General features: G+C 31.2%; 1 long non-coding RNA gene across 1 annotated transcript in view; it reads left to right on the top strand.

Annotated features, from left to right (window-relative positions):
* Positions 1-1542: 1542 nt before the first annotated feature.
* LOC149211631 (uncharacterized) overlaps positions 1543-21058 on the top strand; it is a 58186-nt gene continuing 38670 nt past the window's right edge. Inside the window, exons 1-3 of the long non-coding RNA XR_016250718.1 lie at positions 1543-2127; positions 2427-2632; positions 3054-3227. This is a non-coding gene — a long non-coding RNA (uncharacterized LOC149211631). The remainder of the gene's footprint in view (positions 2128-2426; positions 2633-3053; positions 3228-21058) is intronic.

The raw sequence follows: 21058 nt of genomic DNA on the forward strand, positions 1-21058 counted from the left end.
GTTCTGCAAATTAAAGGGCACGAGTTGAAAACATTGTGGGAAGAGGAATTGGAGGTAAATTAGGATTTTTGAATTAAAGTTGACACTTTATGAATTAAAGTTTGTGTTTACTAGCTATTGATATTGTAGCACATGGTATATGTTCTCAGGGTTTCTTTTAATGAGAAAGATGATATTTTTATATTTTTTCTGAACATTTTGCAGCCACCTTTACAGTTGAGGGAGTTGGAGATTGAGGCTCCCCTCTCGGACATTCCAAAGTCTATAAGGCAGCTAAACCACCTAGAACGGATTGTAATTAGTTATGACGGGAATGAATATGTCCCTATCACAGAATTGCCAGAAGAATTCTGTTTTCTGCGGTCGTTGAAAGTACTGGTGTTGGAGGGATGGAAAAGAATGAAGGCATTGCCGAACTGCTTCGGTAATTTAACCGAACTCCAACACATCCAGCTGAATTATTGCACAGCTTTGGATCGCCTGCCAGAATCTTTTGGTAAATTAACCAAACTCCAACACCTTCAGCTGTCTAGATGCCACGATTTGAAGAGCCTGCCAGAATCTTTTGGTGAATTAACTAATCTCCAGCACGTCGACCTGTCTGAGTGCCGGACTTTGGAGAGACTGCCAGATTCTTTTTGTAAATTAATTAAACTCCAGCATCTTGATTTGGAGAGGTGCTTTGAATTAAGCTTGCAAAGAGAAACACTAGGAAATATAAGTACGCTTAAGTACATAGATCTCAGTTGGTGTAAAAAGATTGAAGTACTCCCTTCACAAGTGGCACATCAGAGGTCGCTTGAACAGTTACGTTTGAGAGGTACAAAGTTGAAAGAATTGCCCAGTGCAATTGGAGAGCTCAGCTGTATGGAAGTTCTGCATTTAGGAGGATGGCCTTTGCTGGACGTGCTGCCGTCTTCACTATATCACTTGAAGAACTTGAAGGAATTGTTTATATACGACTGCAAAAAATTGAAACGTTTGCCGCCTTTGCTAGGCGACTTGAGTAACTTGAATAAATTAAAAATAGAACACTGCCATGACTTGAACGCGTTGCCGACTTCTATTGGACAGTTGACTCAGTTGACTGAGTTGAAAGTATTGTGGTGTCCGTTGATACGCGAACTGCCGTTGAAGGAGGAGATCGTCATAGGAAAAAGGGGAACTTTGAATGATTCTCAGATACTTCCGCGGCTCCAAAAGGTAGAAGTTTCAATGACAGGGATATCAGAGGTATCATTTGCTGAAAGGGTTTGCTGCAACCTCCGACATCTTTCAATAGAGAGCTGCAATAATCTGGTGAAGGTTGGAAAATTGCCAAATACACTCATACATCTATCATTTAGTGGGTGTCATAATTTGAGCAGAATAGATCAAATTCATGGTCCTGCAAAACTTCAATACCTGAACATTAGCCAGTGCATAGAATTGGAGGAGTTGCCTAGTATTGAAACATTGATATCTCTTAGGTCGTTGGATGCAACTGGATGTGTGAAGTTGAAAAGCATACGGGTATTGGGGCAGTTGACAGAGCTTTACATCTATCATTTAGTGGGTGTCATAATTTGAGCAGAATAGATCAAATTCATGGTCCTGCAAAACTTCAATACCTGAACATTAGCCAGTGCATAGAATTGGAGGAGTTGCCTAGTATTGAAACATTGATATCTCTTAGGTCGTTGGATGCAACTGGATGTGTGAAGTTGAAAAGCATACGGGTATTGGGGCAGTTGACAGAGCTTAACTCCCTGGAGGTTGCAAGTTGTTCGGAGTTGGAGGAGCTGGAGGGCATCCAACACTGTATACGTCTGGGTGAGTTGAATGCAAAAAAATGTGTGAAGTTGAAGAAAATAAGGGGATTGGGGCAGCTGAAAGAGCTTGAACAACTATGCATTGAAGGATGTTCCGACTTAGAAGAGGTGGAAGGCATTGAAAGGTGTTCCGATTTAGGCACCCAAGATCTTGCGTTCCTTGAGATTGATACTAGAGGATGCCCCAAACTGCAGTTGGAAGCGGGAGTAGAGGAGCAACTGCGCGAACATTGTTGGCAGTATTTGAGTGACACGGTTAATTAATTAATTAACCGAGGGGCTCGCTCCTTGCACAACATTTTCATGGCTGTTGGAGGTACTATTATGTGTTTTTTATTTTTATTGAGTTGTATCAATGTATTGATAATTAGTATTTTAATAGCAGTAAGTAATTATTTTTTTCATTGTTTTATTTAACTAATAAATTTAATTAAATATTAAAAAAATTTATTTTTAAATAAATTTAATTAAATATTAAAAATATTTATTTTTATTGAGTTGTATCAATGTATTGATAATTAGTATTTTAATAGCAGTAATCAATTACTTTTTCCATTGTTTTATTTAACTAATAAATTTAATTAGAAAATAAATAAAAAAAATTTATATGTGAAGTTGAAGAACATAAGGGGATTGGGGCAGCTGGAAAAGCTTGAAGAACTATACATTAAAGGGTGTTCCGACTTAGAGGAGGTGGAAGGCATCCAACATTGTAACGTCGTTGTTTAAGATTGGTGCTAGAGAATGTCCCAAACTGCAGTTGGATGCGGGAGTAGAGGAGCAACTGTGCCAACGTTGTTGTACAGATCATTTTATAAATAGTAAGTTGTTATTTGAGTGGCACGGTTAATTAATTAATTAACAGAGGGGCTCGCTCCTTCCTCAACATTTTCATGGGTGTTTTGAGTTACTATTATGTGTTTTTTATTTTTATTTGAGTTGTATCAATGTATTGATAATTAGTGTTTTAAGAGCGGTGAGTAATTACTTTTTTATTTAACTAATAAATTTAATTAGATATTTTATTAAGAGGAATAATCATATTTAAATTACCATTTTGAAAAATTAAAATTATATTAATTAGCGTTCCCTCTGAAAAAACACTTTGCTCCGGCCTGCGTGTCATTATTGTGCGCCTTTACATGATATGTTAAACGATTGAACCGTTCGATTATGCTGAGCAACTCCCTAACCGCCTTACTAGCACAAACTTGATCAGTTTTGGCTTCGCTTCTGGTTTAGGCTTCGCGTCATCAATTGAAGGCTGGGAAACACTATGAGCTCTCTATCACAGTACTTGGACCGCAATTCTTTTGATGGGCTGAAATCCAAATTGCAGTGAATAACAAAAACTCTCAGTGAAAGATGCCACGCCCTGCAATTTTGATGGAGATAAAATGACCAACAGCAACGAAGGTAATTCTGATTGCAAGTTTTATATTTTGGAGAATTCCTTTCTTAAGAAAATGGCATTGAGATAAAATGTTTGTTACAACAATGCAGAGCAATTTAGGCTAAAAACTAATATTTTACTTTGAGCAATTTAGGCGAAAAACTAATATTTTACTTTAACTGTTATTTCAGAGAAACAAAATGCGTACCCTTTCGCTTTAACCTTCTTCAATCAATATCTTCGTTCAGGGCATTGATGGTAATTTTTTTTATTTTATTTCCTAATTTTTTTATTTTTTTTAAGTCTTTTCTTGCTTCAAGGTTTGCTTTCAAAAAATCATTATGTAAACTCTTATTCCAACATGCAAAACAACCAAACAAAATGCCGATCTTTCACTTTAAGCAGCGAAGCGCATTTCAGGCATTTCAACCAAACAAAAGGCTGATATTTCACTTTAACCGTCTCGAATCAGTGTGTTTGTACCTTTTCACTTTAACCGTCTCGAATCAGTGTGTTTGTACCTTTTCACTTTAACCGTCTCGAATCAGTGTGTTTGTAACTGGCGTTGGTGGTAGTTAACTTCTTCTCAAAACGTAGTTTCTTGCTTCAAGCATTGCTTTCATAAAATTAATACAAAAATTATAATGCTTTGTATATTCAGAAATTAATACATGTACTGTTGGCGTATTCCCAGTTGGATGAACAGTCTGATAAATTTTCCTTATATGTTTTTATGCATATAATGCTAAATGAATGATCTGTTATTTTTATTTTATTTTATTTAGGCTTTTGAAGTGTGGTGAATGATTATTTTCCTTAATAAGTTTTATAAACTAAATAAATACAGTCATATGAACTCATGTCAGATCACAGAAGAGATTTTCTCACGAAAAACCAAACTTATGCATGGAATTATGATGAAGTCATTCCTTTATTTATCTCCGTTGTCTTTATGCCACAGGTGACAAAGCGAGGAGTCAAGGTTACTTTCTGTACTGGTCAGACTTGTGATTGCAGGTCCAACTGATCCTCACCAATTCAGACCTGTGATTAATTTCGGAATGTATAGCAATAGATCAATCCACCAATCAGTGAATGCTTCGTCATGTAAGTTGTGGATTTAGGGAAACTCTCTTTAATGATGTATCACAAGTACTGTTTCGTTCTGTTGCTTGCCCTATGGTTCTCAAGGCCGAAACAGGTTCCGGCGTAAAGCCACTACATACATGCAAAGCCACTAAGAGATTGGTATGGATGGATTTTTTAATTCTATTTTTGTTATATTAGACATGCCTATAACGTTTAAATGGGAAATATAAATTTCCTCATAGAATGAGGTTTTTTTTAATATTTTTGGAAACATGTAGAGTGAATTTAGAGATGGAATGGATGGATTTGGATTTTTTAATTCTTGGAAATATAAACCTCCTCATAGAATGAGGGTTTTTTTTTTAAATATTTTTGGAAACATGCAAAGTCCATTAAGAGATTGGAATGGATGGATTTCACATATTGGAATGGATATTTCATATATTGGAATGGATGGATTTTTAAATTCTTGGTTTTTGTTATATTGGACATGCCTAGAATATAAACCTTCTCACAGAATGAGTGTCCTTGATAAGTTTTATAAACTAAATAAATACAGTCATGTGCAGTCATGTGGTGAATGATCATTTTCCTTAATAGGTTTTATAAACTAAATAAATACAGTCATATGAACTCATGAACTCATGTCAGATCACAGAAGATATTTTCTCACGAAAAACCAAACTTATGCATGGAATTAGAATGAAGTCATTCCTTTATTTATCTCCGTTGTCTTTATGCCACAGGTGACAAAGCGAGGAGTCAAGGTTACTTTCTGTACTGGTCAGACTTGTAATTGCAGGTCCAACTGATCCTCACCAATTCAGACCTGTGATTAATTTCGGAATGTATAGCAATAGATCAATCCACCAATCAGTGAATGCTTCGTCATATAAGTTGTGGATTTAGGGAAACTCTCTTTAATGATGTATCACAAGTACTGTTTCGTTCTGTTGCTTGCCCTATGGTTCTCAAGGCCGAAACAGGTTCTGGCGTAAAGCCACTACATACCTGCAAAGCCACTAAGAGATTGGTATGCTTTTAATTCTCGTTTTTTGTTATATTAGACCTGTCTACAACGTTTAAATGTGAAATATAAATCTCCTCGTAGAATGAAGGGTTTTTTTAATATTTTTGGAAACCTGCACAGTAGATTTAGAGATTGGAATGGATGGATTTGGATTTTTTAATTTTTTGAAATATAAACCTCCTCATAGAATGAGGGTTTTTTTTTAAATATTTTTGGAAACCTGCATAGTTGATTAAGAGATTGGAATGGATAGATTTCACATACAAAGCCACTAAGAGATTGGAATGGATGGATTTTTAATTTTTGGTTTTGGTTATATTGTACCTGCCTAAACCTTTTCATAGAATGAGGGGTTTTTTTAATATTTTTGGAAACATGCAGAGTCTATTAAGAGATTGGAATGGATGGATTTGAATTTTTTAATTCTCGGTTTTTGTTATATTGGGCATGCCTGCAATGTTTAAATGGGAAATATAAACCTCCTCATAGAATGAAGGTTTTTTTTTTAATATTTACCCAGACCCACATATGCAAAGCGACTAAGAGATTGGAATGGTTTTTTTAATATTTACCCAGACCCACATATGCAGAGCGACTAAGAGATTGGAATGGATGGATTTGGATTTTTTAATTCTCGGTTTTTGTTATATTGGACATGCCTACAATGTTTATATGGGAAATATAAACCTCCTTAGAAAAAATGTTTGAGAGAAATTAAGAATTTAGAATTTTACTATATTTAACACTAAGATTAATGTGTAACAGTGATTTTGACCATACAATTTTAGAGTAGAAAGTTTCAAATGTTTTTTTTTTCAATTACATTTGTGTTAGAAAGTTTCAAATGTTTTTTTTTCAATTACATTTGTGTTTTAATGCAGGAGGCAAATTGGAATGGATGGATTTTTTAATTCTCGGTTTTGTTATATTGGACATGCCTAAAACATTTAAATGGGAAATATAAACCTCCTCATAGAATGAAGGGTTTTTTTGAATATTTTTGAAAATCAGAAAAATTGTTTGAAGGAAATTAAGAATTAATAATTTTACCATATTTAACACTAAGATTACTGTAACATGTTTGAGAGAAATTAAGAATTAAGAATTTTACCATATTTAACACTAAGATGAATGTGTAACATGTTTGAGAGAAATTAAGAATTAAGAATTTTACCATATTTAACACTAAGATTAATGTGTAACAGTTATTTTGACCATAAAATTTTAGTGTAGAAAGTTTTAAATGTTTTTTTCAATTACATTTGTGTTTTAATGCAGGAGGGAAATTGGAATGGATTGATTTTTTTATTCTCGATTTTTGTTATGTTGGACATGCCTACAACGGTTAAATGGGAAATATAAACCTCCTCATAGAATGAAGGATTTTTTTTTATTATTTTTTGGAAAATCAGAAAAAAAAAATGTTTGAGAGAAATTAAGAATCAAGAGTTTTACCATATTTAACACTAAGATTAATGTGTAACAATGATTTTGACCATAAAATTTTAGAGTAGAAAGTTTTAAATGTTTTTTTTTTCAATTACATTTGTGTTTTAATGCAAGAGGGAAAAACTATTTGTCGATGTGGAGATGTTATTAATTAAGATTGTGTAAAGTTTTGTCATATGGGACAATTTTTATTCCCGTCATGACTCTTACTCTCAACTCCTTTTTCTTCGAATTTAAACCAATAATCTAATAAGAACTAAACCCTACACAACCAACTTATAAGACTATATGTACTGTTAGTAAACCATCAAAAACTCTTACTCTCAACTCCTTTTTCTTCGAATCTAAACCAATAATAATCTAATAAGAACTAAACCCTATTCAACCAACTGATAAGAAATGCTTGGACTTAGTTGCAAATAAACCAAACCACCTTACTTCATATTAAGAAGGCATGCTTGCTTTGTGGAAACAAACGTTGATTTTCTATTCTCTGTTAGTATAAGTTAAAATTAGGCCTACTAAGCTCTAGTGAAATCCAAAACTTATTCTTGGGTACATGTAGTTCGATTCTTGGTTGGCATAAAATCGAGTTGTTGGGGCTAAATCTTACTCCAAGACACTGAATTTCTTGCAAAAATCAAGACATGAAGGAGTTAACTATTGGTGAAATATTGACAGAAATGGCATTATCTAACACAAAAAGTCAAAATGGTGGCAACCCTAAATTTCTTGCAAAAATCAAGACACATGGCAAAAATCAAGACACATGGCAGTTTCTTGTACATGCACGTTACCTAAGCAATAATATTAAAAAAAATGGCATTGTTAAGTACAAAAAGTTAAAATGGTGGTAGATTGAAAGAAAGAAAGAAAATTAAATTATTTTAATTTTCACTAGGCTAAAGATAGTTTATGGGACAAATTGTTTTTTTTCATATTATCCCAAGAATTAGTTGCGTTGTCTTTGAAGGCTTCACATTCTAGATGTATTTATCACTTGGGCATTCATATATAGGTTTTTTTTTATGCGAATATACCGAGCCATATTCTAGATGTATTTATCACTTGGGCATTCATATGTAGTTTTTTTATACGAATATATCGAGTCATAACTCTTGTTACTATTTTACACATATACCAAGCCCACCCATTTTTAAATTACTTCATTTTATAAATATTCATTTTAATATTTTATAAATATTTCTAGGTTGGAGGTTTATTCATATAGGGTAATTAAACCCCATACTGGAATAAGATCCTAGAGAAGATCTTATTCGCTCTTCATGTAAGTCTACTCAAATTATCATTTTATTTTATTTTCGAAGCATGCAATTCAAAAGAGTTTGAAGGAGTATAGATGTGTGACATAGTGTGCTCTGTCACAGGAAAAGATTGAATTTCTTGTAAATGAATGGAAGGAGGAAGGAAAAGATTGAATTTCTTGTAAATGAATGAAGGAGGAAGGCATATATGGGCAAACTGAGCAGGTAGACAAGATAAAATAGCAATATGTACTTAGACAAGATAAAATAGCAGTATGTTACAGTAAAAAATGATAAAGATGATAAAATAGTAAGATATAGCAAAAAATAACAATATGTTACAACAAAAAATGATAAAGATAATAATTATGTTTTTGTTGAGAAATATAATAGTTAGTTATACCTTAGGGCGTTTCTTTTGCAACATCTGATGCAATTGCTAGTTTAAATATAATTATTTTTTCAAAAAAATCATAAATAATAATTTTAATAATTTTTACTTCATTTAAAAACAAAATAATTTACCATTAAATTGTTAGATTTTTTATTATATTTTAAAATTTTGGAAACAAAACCATAATTTATATAATTTTCTTTTCAATTTTTTAAAAATAATAATTATGAAAAAAATTGAAATATAAAATTTTAGGCTATTTATTCTTCTTCTTCTCACACATAACTTTTTGATGTTTTTATAACTTTAAAACAAAATTACAAAAAATATAATAAAAATATTTTATTGTAAATTTTTATCATTATTATTCTAATGTCACATTAAAAATATTTATTTGTTTATTTAAAACATATTTTAAAGTTTCCTAATTTTTGTTGTATTTAATATTTTAATTTGAAGATTGATAAATCTTCTAATTTTATAATTAGGCATGAAATAAAATTAAAACCTTAGATTACATCAAAAATAAATGAACAAAAATAACGCACAAAATTAATTTCTAAATTCATTATAATAAGATTACACTGAGTATTGCACTCTTCTTGTCAGGTTCAAAATGCCATGGTGAAGTTCAACCATAAAATAGACATTAAAAACATGCTCATGTTTTTCTATTTATATGATTTAAAAAATCAATTGCAACTACTTTTCCATTATGTTTTTTTCCAATGTTTAAATTAACTTAGGAATATGTTTAGTGAGCTTAAGGATAGTAGAGATCCATCTAATCTTAAGTTGGCCACTTTGCTGGACTAAATTGTTATTTTCGTTGGCCACTTTGCTGGACTAAATTGTTATTTTCGTTGGTAGTATCTATATCAACTATTTTATATATTTAAATATATGGCTAGGATGAGAAAGTATTACTCAACAAATATGAGAAAGAGGTAAAATTTTTGTATATAATTGAATAGATGATTATTCAATTCCTTATTAACACTAGAACTAATTGACTACATGATTCAACAATGTTGCATTTTTGCATGGACTAGTGTGAATTTCATCCATGCAAAAGAAACTAGATGGATAGGTGGTTTATAATATTTGAGAAACTCATCCGCAATAACAAGGAGGTTCCATTTTATTGTCTGTGTAAAATATGGATTGAGTTTATTATGGGTTGACATGTAAATTACTTAACATCAACAAATTTTAGGGGGTTGGTTTGGATTTCAAGCAAAGGTGAAGAGTGACTTATTTGGATTTCAAGCAATGGTTAAGAGTAACTCATTAAAAGTCCATTCCCAGGTGTATCCTTAACACCCTCCACTTCCTGCGTCAAAATGTAAATTGTCATGGATATTCCAATAGAATATTTCATCACAACATATTTAATAAAATGTTGAAATCTTTATTGTGGATATTATTTCCCTTTAGATCTTAATTCTTTAATCGTTGGTTTTCTATTTAAATGTATAGAATAGTTGAAATGCAAAAAAATTCAAAACATAACAACACACACCATTAGAAAATAAACACAAGATTTATCATGGGAAACACATAAGGGGGGGAAACCTAGCTAGAAAGTGAGGTCACTCTACTATCTTTTCTCTAGTATGGAAATATGAAAATATAAAGAAAGAGTTACTGATATTTCACATAGCTCAATAACGATATAAGGGCAAAGTTTGTATTCCTCAACCCTTACATTAGAGAAATTTTGAGGTCTAAAATAGGTCTCAAAACAAAAATCCACAACCAAAATCAAATTTATAACAACAAATAGGATTCAAGATGATGATGTTAACCATGGGGGATGTTTTGCCATTTTTGAAGTAAAGAAGTAAAAATATCATAAAATAAAAACTAACTTTTCAACTCATATTTTCAACTTTTCTCCTTCAGATTTTACTCAAATTTCGAGCGGAAACATTTATTGGATGTGGGAAAAAAATTCCTCATCCAAAGAGTGCCCATATTGCATATTTTCGTTGGACTCTACTACACGAAAAATGAGAATTATATGAAAAATGTGATTGCAATCATATTTTTTCATGTATTTCTTATTTTTCGTGTAACAGGGTCCATCAAAAGTACGCAACATGGGTACTCCTTAGATGAGGAATTAAATTCGACAACCAACAAGTGCTTCCACTCAAAAATTGAGTAAAACCATAGGGAGATAAACTAAAAATATGAGTTGAAAAAATAGTTTTCTCTTTTTTCCCTCTAAAATTTGATGATGTAATCTAATTTTATTTTATTATTTCATGACCAATATTTTATAATATTTCTTAGGAGACCCATTTTAGACAAAATTTCTTCAATAATTGGAGTTGCAATATTATAATTATTTTGTAAAGTTCATGCATGGCTAGCCCCATGTGCATGATGAGTAATGAGGTTGACATGACATCCTCTTGTACCATGGTAGTGAACATGGTAGGTCAACTTGTGGAATGCATAAATTTTGCATATGAGGTTCGATTAATGTGATTTTGGAATTGTTGGGAATCTATATGTGTAAAATAATTTCGAAGGGTTTGGGATAAAGTTAAAAAAACTTTGACCATAAAAGCTTCCATTTGATGCAATTGATCTCATGGAACACATTTTGAAAAAGGTGTATTCTCCAAATCTCAAATGGTTGTGCTAGACCAAGGGTGACTTTTCTCCTTCCCTGCCTTCTTTGGTTCCTAAGAAAAATTTAAGGGTTCTACAAGTTGAAGGGAAGGGATTAAAAATATTGTGGGAAGAGGAATTGCAGGTAAATTAGGATTTTTTGAATTAAAGTTAACATTTTTTTAATTAAGTTTGTTTTTACTATCTATTGATATTGTAGCACATGGTATATGTTCTTAGGGCTTCTTTTGATGAGAAGGATGATTTCTGAACATTTTGCAGCCACCTCTATAGTTGCGAGAGTTAGAGATTGAGGCTTCCCTCTTGGACTATTGTAGCACATGGTATATGTTCTTAGGGTTTCTTTTGATGGGAAGGATGATTTCTGAACATCTTTTAGCCACCTCTATAGTTGCGAGAGTTGGAGAATGAGGCTCCCCTCTTGGACATTCCAAAGTATATAGGGGAGCTCAACTGTCTGGAACAAAATGTAATTTGTTATCGATATAGAGAAGGGATCAATATCACAAAATTGTTAGAAGAATTATGTCTTTTGTAGTCGTTAAAGGTACTAGTGTTGGCAAGATGGTCAAGAATGAAGGAATTGCCAACGTGCTTTGGTAATTTAACTGAACTCCAACATATCGATGATGCTTCTCTGGGCTTGAACAATCCTCATCACCAAAAAAAATAAATGATTTCCTGCAGCAGTGGTTAGGTGTTAATTAAGGAGGGTTGAAACTTTATTTTTCTTGTGATATGTAGTTCATTTATAATAGGATGAAACACCTATGTAACACCTTTCAAACTCTTATTTGTATTGGATCATGGCTGTATATTGTGGATGTTTCTGTTGTTGTGTTTCCATCATTTGACAACACTGTCACATATGTTGAAACACATGCTGAAACTCCACTTCAACACTGTCATCAGGCACATCAAATGTCATACAACTGTCAAATGTGGTTAATTTGTGTCACAATCATGCGCGAAAGTGGAAGAAAAAACATTTTAGTGTGAAATCACATCAACCAAGGCCATGAGGAGGAGGTGAAGCAATTGTGAAGGAAAAGGGAGTGGTTTTGGAATCGAATCTTTGAGGAGATAGATCGTAACTATCTAAGAGTAGTTGAAGTGATTTAATGGATCAAAGGAAGGTTAAAGGGGGGAGATTGCGATGGAACAATGGTTTGTTAGTAGATTGTGGAGGCAACATTTGGAGTTGGGAAGGCCAGAAAAGTGCACGAAGTGCAAGCTGAGATTCAGAGGGCCTTTGCACCTTTGTCAATAATTATATTAGCTTACTCTGTAATCCACGACTATAATCACAAGTTTGATATTATAATTATTCATTGTTGTAACAGAAAGAGTTTGTAATATGGTTGAATATTTAATAAACAAGTATTGAATACTTTGTTCTGTCATATGAATCTATTGCCTCTCTTAATAAACATTTACATTGTTTCCTATGGATTCATTGTGTACTCTGAGGGCGTAGTTAACAGTTAAAAGTGTTGCATCATGTAGTTACTTCATCAGGTGGTATCAAAGCTTGTTTCACTTTGAGTGTTACGTTTGTTCCTGTAGTGGGTTGGAAGAATACCCTAAAATTTTGGTGGTGTAAAAACATTTTGAAATGTTGTAGTGCAAGTGTGTATTGGCTTCTAGACTGGGTTGTGGATGGTAGTTAGGTTTAAAATTACCAAGATACTTGTGAAGATGTCACCAAGAAGGAGAGGAGCAGTGTGTGGAGGTGTCAGAAACCTAGATCTGGAAGATCTACGGAGAAGAATAGAGTAGTTGGAATATTTTGCAATCCTGCAAACCAATATTAGATCAGGATAGTAGGTTCCTTAACACATTCTGGTCAAGCCTCTAAACACTATTCGACACCAAGCTCACCAAGTCGACTGCCTTCCATCCCAAAAGTGATGGCCAGATGGAGGTTGTCAACGGGATGATAGTGCACATACTCTGCAAGTACAACTCCAAGCATCCTCGAACCTGGGATGAGAGTCTTCCATATGTGCAGCAAAGTTATAATAGAGCTCTCCATAGCTTGGTTGGTTACAGTCCCTTTCAAGGGGTTCTAGGATTTCAACCATTGTGTCTGATTGATGTTGCCATGCCTCAGGTGACTACACAGGCAAAATCCACACATGTATCATCTAAGGCAGATAAAGAGATCAGATTTATTGAATGCATACAACACATCTGCCAGTAGGTTTATGACATCCTGGAGAAGTCAAATTCGAATTACAAGCAGCGACATGATCAACATCGGGTGCCACACAAGTTTTAGGTGGGTGACAAAGTCTGGTTGCATTTGTAGAAAGAACGCCTTATCAGAGCCCATCAGAAGCTCAAACCACTCTGATATGGTCCTTACACCATTACCAAGGCTATGAGAGTAATGCTTTTGAGCTCAAAATTCCCCCATTCCTTGGGCTACACCTAGTGTTCTATGTGGACTACCTTCAACCATACTTCCCACCATTACCTGACACATCAGATATTGTAGAGCAACTCACAATAAGAGAGTTAAATCTAGACTGCATGGAAAATGCCACAACTGATCAGATTATGGACACACATGTCAAGAACACTCGCCAACAGAAGATCCAACTATATCGAGTTGTCAAAGCTATCCAACTCCTGCACTAAGGCAAGTGGCCCACTAGGAACTAGATTCAATAGAAATTTCCTCACCTCATGGAGGCTTTATACGCAATGGGGACCATTGCTTCCTAAGGGGGGAGGAATGATCCAGGTGGATATTGGTGGCCACCCATCTATTCCACCTAGACCTCTAGTCGGTTTCAATTGTTTCCTTGTTTATTTCAATATTTACTATTTTTATCATTTTTTTTCGGGTCCTGAACTTTCGGAGCAGTTTTGACCCCCTAAACGGTGTTTTTTTTTAGGTCCATTGTAGGCCCATTTCCATAGGTAGGGGCATGCACCAAAACCTATAGTACTCAGAGAGAAATTTCCAATAAGGTATCATACGCACCAAATGGAGATAATATGACCAAGTTACGACCCCGGGAAGTTGGTTGCCGAACTAACCCCAACGGGGCCAATAAACTCTTGGTTTTTCATATCTTGGGGTTAGGGTTTTGGTTGTTTAGGGTTTTCTCATGTTTTTCAATAATAAATAGGCCCTTGAGCCTCATTGTAACACAGTTCAAAGGCATGTAGCCGCCACATTCCTTCTTAGAGATACGCTACCATCGCTTAAGCTAGTCTTATTTTCATTATGTTTGTAATCATATTTCAGTATTTGATGTTAATGAAATGAAGTGTTATTTTTGTTGCAGCTTTCTATTTACGATTATATCTATAATTTTTTTCATTCCTGTTTAAATTTAGATCACTTGGCCACATGGGGCGATTCGCCCGAGGGCTGCAGCTAACCACTTGTCCCCATTGGCATAGCCCCCCGATCCGTCTGCATAGAGTTTCGTGATGTCATATAACCTGGCGCTCGTCCCCAATCTTTGCACATATCTGCCTAGCATTGTCTTGCCTTCACCTCTGGTTACAAGAATTATGTTGTTTTCCCACCATTTTTTTTTGACTTCTACTTTTACACTAGTGTTACAAATTCTAAGAGTTATCTTCCTAACACTCTTGTTCTCTTATCTTAACATTACAAAATTACAATTTATAAATGTTATCGATAACACAAGTATTTTAATTACTATCATCATTTAACAACCATATATAAATATATATAGTAATGATATAGCTTTCATATAATTTGCCATTTTAAATTAACTCTAGCTGGTTGTTAAGCATCATCCACATTTTATAAATTATTCTGATGACTATTTCAAAATATAGTAAATCTCGATGCAATTGGCAAGATATATTATATAACCCGAGTTCGCCGCGCGGTGAATAACACTAGCAAAACAAACTCCTTTCCTTTGTGCAACCTGCATTATATAATGCGAGTTTGGTTAGACATCGAATATTGTTTTTACCGATTTATTAAATATCTTAAAACACGATGACACCATATCGTTGGGAACACATATTCTTATTTTATTAAAAGGTAAGGTTCCTTATATATATACGCAAATATTTTATTTGGGTTCAATATTCTTCACAAAGAAAGGAAAAGGAAGAAAATATTATTGCAGAGTTATATCATTTATTATTTATATAGGTTAGCCTCTCGTTATCGTTGATAATGACAAAATATAATTTGTTATTCTAAATAATTTGTTATAATAAATATTATTAATAATAGTTGAAAAAGAAAAGAGATAAAATTATTAATATTATTATATTTAAATAATTTTATATATTTGTTATATATATTTATTGAAGAAGATTATTGCAGAGTTATATCATTTATTATTTATATAGGTTAGCCTCTCGTTATCGTTGATAATGAAAAAATATATTTTGTTATTCTAAATAATTTATTAGAATAAATATTATTAATAATAGTTGAAAAAGAAAGGAGATAAAATTATTAATATTATTATCTTTAAATAATTTTATATATTTGTTATATATATTTATTGAAGAAGAATTATTATAATTGTTAGTATTATATGTTTTATTGAATTAAGTATTATTGACTAGTACATGTTTTATTGGGTTAAGCGTTGACAATGTTTAATAAACACGGGAAAGAAGGAAAGAAGGAGATTATTATTATTATTATTTATCATGGTGGTAATATATTATATATTATTTTTTTTCTTAGATAAATATTATTAATAATTAATCATTGTTGACCAAGAGAAGGGAAATAAAATATTATTGTGGTGTTTAAGTGAGTTAAATCACATAGTATTTGTATTTGATGATGATAAGAAGGAAAATATTATTGTAATGCTTAAATTAGTTAAGCACATTATTAATAATTTATTATTGTTTACTGAAAAGGGAAATAAAATATTATTGTGGTGTTCCAAGTGACTTAAATCACATAATATTTATATTTGATGATGATGATAATAGGGAGAAAAATAATATTGTAGTGTTTAAGTTAGTTAAGTTATTATTTAAATCATGATGTGTTCATTTGATTTTAAGGAAAATTGTAAGAAATCAACTCGTTTTTTAAAGAATTATATTTTATCTTTAAAAAGATTGGAAAGAAAAGTTTCTATTTTTTTTATGGATTTTTTGAATTGAGAGGTTAGAAAGATTAGTGTTGTTATAAATAGTTTGAAAATGAGATTTAATATGAATATATGTAGCCACTTTAAGACAAAATTATTTTTATCTTCCATTTTCTTAATACCATAAAGATGACAAATTCTTTCATCTTGGAGCATTTTAGGCTATTCCCAATCTCTCTTTTTACCATGTGGCTCGGGGGAGTTGTTTCTTATTATAACATTGTTGCTTTTCTTCTTTAATGTAGCTGTAACACAAAGATAATTTTGATCTTCTAGTTTGGGTTTAATGACCTTTTTGTAGTACTTTAATTTTTTCTTATCGTTTCTTTCTTTATCACCCGGTCATTTATTCTTAAACTTAAACATGATAATATTATTAATGGCATCAATATTTTGCAAAATGACCTCCTCCTCTATTATCCATTGATTTAACCAAGAAATTGCATCATTATGCCAACCCTCCTTAAGCTATAGTTGACTTTGACTATATTTTGAAGTAATTTCGGGAAGCATCTTGTCTTTCATTGTGGTCTTATACTAGTATATTAAATACTTAGTCATAACTAAGTTCTCAATGAGGGAAAGGCTATCTTGTACGAGGAGAATAATATAGATATATTTATTTTAATTTTAAGATTATCAATTATGAAATGGTTTTGTATTTGTTCAATCTTCTTCCATAATTCTCTAAAGAATTTTTAAGCCCTAATTTCAGAATCACATAAGATAATCTTAAAGAGAAATTTCTATTTTTCCCATAACTAGAATTTTGTTGATGGTCTTTGATTGTGGTCTTATACTAGTATATTAAATACTTAGTCATAACTAAATTCTCAATGAGGGAAAGACTAGCTTCTATGAGGAGAATAGTATAGGTGTGTTTCTTTTAATTTTAAGATTATCAATTATGAAATGGTTTTTTATTTTCTCAATCTTCTTCCATAATTCTCTAAAGATGTTTTAAGCCCTAATTTCACAATCACATAAGATAATATTAAAGAGAAATTTATATTTTTCCCATAACTAAAATTTTGTTTATAGTTGCTTTTTGTGTGTGTTTTCAAATTAGGATTCTTAAATGAAAATCTGTGGACTAGCATCCTTAAATCAATATTTTTACTTAACTTTTAATAATCTTATCATTATTATTGACTCCCTCGTCATTGTCGTTCATCTAACCTCATTGATTTTAAAAATTACTAAACCTTTAATGGTGAAGTGCTCTATTTCTTACTTAAAAACAAAGGGAATACATGGTTTGTAAAATTAAAATTTTATACACATAGATGTCCCCACACTATAAATATTTCAAATGCATAAAAGATAGTTTAAATAAAGTTTTTTCCTTTTAGATGAGGGTTGTCATCGCAAGGGGGATTTCAGCTAGTCCCCTTTGGAGGAGACTCATCTAATGTTGGAAGGGGTCAAACATGAACAACAAAATAAAAAGGAAAGAAGTGAAGTGTCAAACAATGAAGAATCAATGAAGACAAAGTGAGATGTAACTTCAGTTCTTTCTTTTACAATATTTCGACAGTCTTCCATGAGTTATGATCATTTCTTTTCTTTTTTTAATTTTTAATCTGATAGGTATGGTCTATTTGGAATAGTATTTTTTAGATTTTTTTTCATATATTTTTCGTTCTTTCGAAAATCAAAATTTATAGATAATGTCCATTTAATAATGTGAGAATATTTTTAATCGTATACATAATTTAATGACTGAAATCAATGTTTTCCACACCCATTTTTTTTTTACTTCTACTTTTGTGCTAGTATTATAAATTCTTAGAACTATCTTCGTGACCTCTTTTATCTTAACATTACAAATTATAAAGGTTACCAATAACACATAAATATTTTAATTATTATCATTATTTATCAACCATATATAAATATATAATAATAATAATAATATAATATATTTTCATATAATTGGCCATTTGAAATTAACTATATATGGGTTGTTGTTAAGTACCATCCACAATTTATAAATTATTCTGATGACTATTTCAATAACGCGAGTTCGTTGCGCAGTGAATAACACGGGCAAAACAAACTTCGTTCCTTTGTGCAACCTGCATTATATAATGCGAGTTTCGTTGGACATCAAATATTGTTTTGACCATTTTATTAAATATTTTAAAACACGATGACACCATATCGGTGGGGACACATTCTTATTTTATTAAAAGGTAAGGTTCCTTTAATATATATATACCCAAATATTTTATTTGTGTTCAATATTTTTCACAAAGGAAAAGGAAGAAAATATTATTGTAGAGTTATATCATTTATTATTTATATTTGTTATCTTTTGGTTAGACGAAATATATTTTATTAGTGTAAATAATTTATTAAAGTAAATATTATTAATAATAGTTTAAAAAAAAGAGATAAAATTATTAATATTAATAGGTTTAAATAATTTTAAATATTTATTATATATATTTAATGAAGAAGAGTTATTATAATGGTTAGTATTATATGTTTTATTGAATTAAGTATTATTGATAAGTATATGTTTTATTGGGTATTATTGATAATATTAAATAAAGATCGGAAATAAGGTGATTTTATTTATTTATTTATTTATGATGGTGGTAATATATTATATACTAGTTATTTTTTTTCCTACGTAAATATTATTAATAATTAATCATTGTTGATCAAAAAAGGGGAAATAAAATATTATGGTGGTGTTCAAGTGAGTTAAATCACATTGTATTTATATTTGATGATGATGATAATAAAAAGGAAAATACCATTGTAGTGTTTAAGTTAGTTAAGCACATTATTAGTAATTAATTATTGTTCATTGAAAGGAGAAATAAAATATTATTGTGGTGTTTAAAGTGAGTTAAATCACATAGTATTTATACTTGATGATGATAATAGGAAGGAAAATACTATTGTAGTGTTTTAGTTAAGATACTTATTATTTAAATCCTGATGTGTTCATTTGATTTTAAGGAAAAATGTAAGAAATCAATTGGCTTTTTAGAGAATATTATTTTTATCTTTAAAAAGATTCGAAAGAAACATTTCTATTTTCTTTATGGTTTTTTTTAATTGAGAGGTTAGAAAGATTAATATTGTTGTAAATAGTTTGAAAATGAGATTTAATATGGATATATGTAAGCCACTTTAAGGCAAAATTCTTTTTATCTTTCATTTTCTTAAAATCATAAAGACGACAAATTCTTTCTTGGGGCATTTTAGGCTATTCCCAATCTCTCATTTTACCATGTGGCTCATGGGAGTTGTTTCTTATTATAGCATTGTTGTTTTTCTTGTTTAATGTGACTATAACACAAAGATAATTTTTGATCTTCTAGTTTGGGTTTAATGACCTTTTGTAGTACTTTATTTTTCCCTTATCATTTCTTTCTTTATCACCCTGTCATTTATCCTTTAACTTAAACATGATAATAATATTAATGACATCAATATTTTGCAAAATGACCTCCTCCTATATTATCCATTCATTTAACCAAGACATGGCATCATTAGGCCAACCCTCCTTAAGCTATAGATGACTTTGATTAGATTTTGAAGTAATATCGGGAAGCATCTTGCCTTTCATTGTGGTCTTATACTAGTATATTAAATACTTAGTCATAACTAAGTTCTCAACGAGGGAAAGACTAGCTTCTATGAGGAGAATAGTATAGGTGTATTGCTTTTAATTTTGAGATTATCAATTATGAAATCGTTTTGTATTTGCTCAATCTTCTTCCATAATTCTCTAAAGATGTTTTAAGCCCTAATTTCACAATCATATAAGATAATCTTAAAGAAAAATTTCTATTTTTCCCATAACTAGAATTTTGTTGATAGTCTTTAGTTGTGGTCTTATACTAGTATATTAAATACTTAGTCATAATTAAATTCTTAATGAGGGAAAGACTAGCTTCTATGAGGAGAATATTATAGGTGTATTGCTTTTAATTTTAAGATTATCAATCATGAAATTGTTTTATATTTGCTCAATCTTCTTCCATAATTCCCTAAAGATATTTTAAGCCTTAAATTCACAATCACATAAGATAATCTTAAAGAGAAAATTCTATTTTTCCCATAACTAGAATTTTGTTGATAGTTGTTGTTGTCTTTTTTTGTGTGTTCAAATTAGGATTCTTACATGAAAATATGTGAACTAGCATCCTCAAATTAATATTTTTACCTAACTTTTAATAATCTTATCATTATTATTGACTCCCTCACTATTGTTGTTCATCTAACCTCATTGATTTTCAAAACTACTAAACCTTTGATGGTGAAGTGCTTTATTTCTTACTTAAAAACAAAGGGAATACATGGTTTGTTAAAATTAAAATTTCATACACATAGATATCCCCACACTATAAAAATTTCAAATGCATAAAAGACAATTTACATAAAGTTGTGTCCCTTTAGACCAGAGTCATCATAGCAAGGGGGATTTCAGCTAGTCCCCTTTGGAGGAGACTCATCTAGCGTTGGAAGGGGTCACACATGAACAAGAAAATAAAAAGGAAAGAAGTGAAGTCCCAAACAACAAAGAATCAATGAACACAGAGTGAGATGTAACTTCAGTTCTTTCTTTTACAATCTTCCAATAGTCTTCCATAAGTTATGATAAAATTTTTTCTAAATCTTTTCTCTGATAGGTATCATCTATTTGGAATAGTTTTTTTTAGATTTTTTTTTTTTAATAATTTTCATTCTTTAGAAAATAAAAATTTATAGATGATGTACATTTAATAATTTGAGATTACTCTTAATTGTATACCTAATTTAATGTCTGAAACCAATATTTTCCACACTGTTTTTATTTTACTTCTAATTTTGCAATAATGTTACAAACTCTCAAAAAAAA

This window comes from Pinus tabuliformis, chromosome 1_1 (genome assembly GCF_031772625.1).
Source record: "Pinus tabuliformis cultivar Carrire ecotype Pingquan chromosome 1_1, CPIR1, whole genome shotgun sequence".
Lineage (NCBI taxonomy): Eukaryota > Viridiplantae > Streptophyta > Pinopsida > Pinales > Pinaceae > Pinus > Pinus tabuliformis.